A 371-nucleotide genomic window follows, 5' to 3' on the forward strand; every position below is an offset into this window, starting at 1 on the left:
TTATATCAGTATTATAACCATTCCATATACTATCACTGAAATTAGTTCACTTGCTATCGATATTAAGTGAATGCATTAAGTACAATGTATATCATTATGTCTTTGGTAATATATTAATGTTAGAATGAATCATATGATGCTATACTTGTTAATATTTAACATTTTAGATCAGTTCCATTGTTTATTTTTATTTCGGAATATCATAATAAATTGAATTATGAGAAAAGAGAGTCACGGGAAAGAATTCAAAATATTCAATATAACGATTGGTCTTTTCGTTTAATATAATCTAGAGCTGTGATATTATTTCATAATTTGGTATAACATGGTTTAAGTAATCTGTAATTGAAATACACGCTTAAAGAATTAGC

General features: G+C 25.1%; 1 protein-coding gene across 1 annotated transcript in view; it reads right to left on the bottom strand.

Moving 5' to 3' along the window:
- Positions 1-371, bottom strand: part of LOC119592434 (alpha-1-inhibitor 3-like) — a 14,695-nt gene that overhangs the window by 178 nt on the left and 14,146 nt on the right. The window lies entirely within an intron of this gene.

This window comes from Penaeus monodon, chromosome 30 (genome assembly GCF_015228065.2).
Source record: "Penaeus monodon isolate SGIC_2016 chromosome 30, NSTDA_Pmon_1, whole genome shotgun sequence".
NCBI classification, from domain to species: domain Eukaryota; kingdom Metazoa; phylum Arthropoda; class Malacostraca; order Decapoda; family Penaeidae; genus Penaeus; species Penaeus monodon.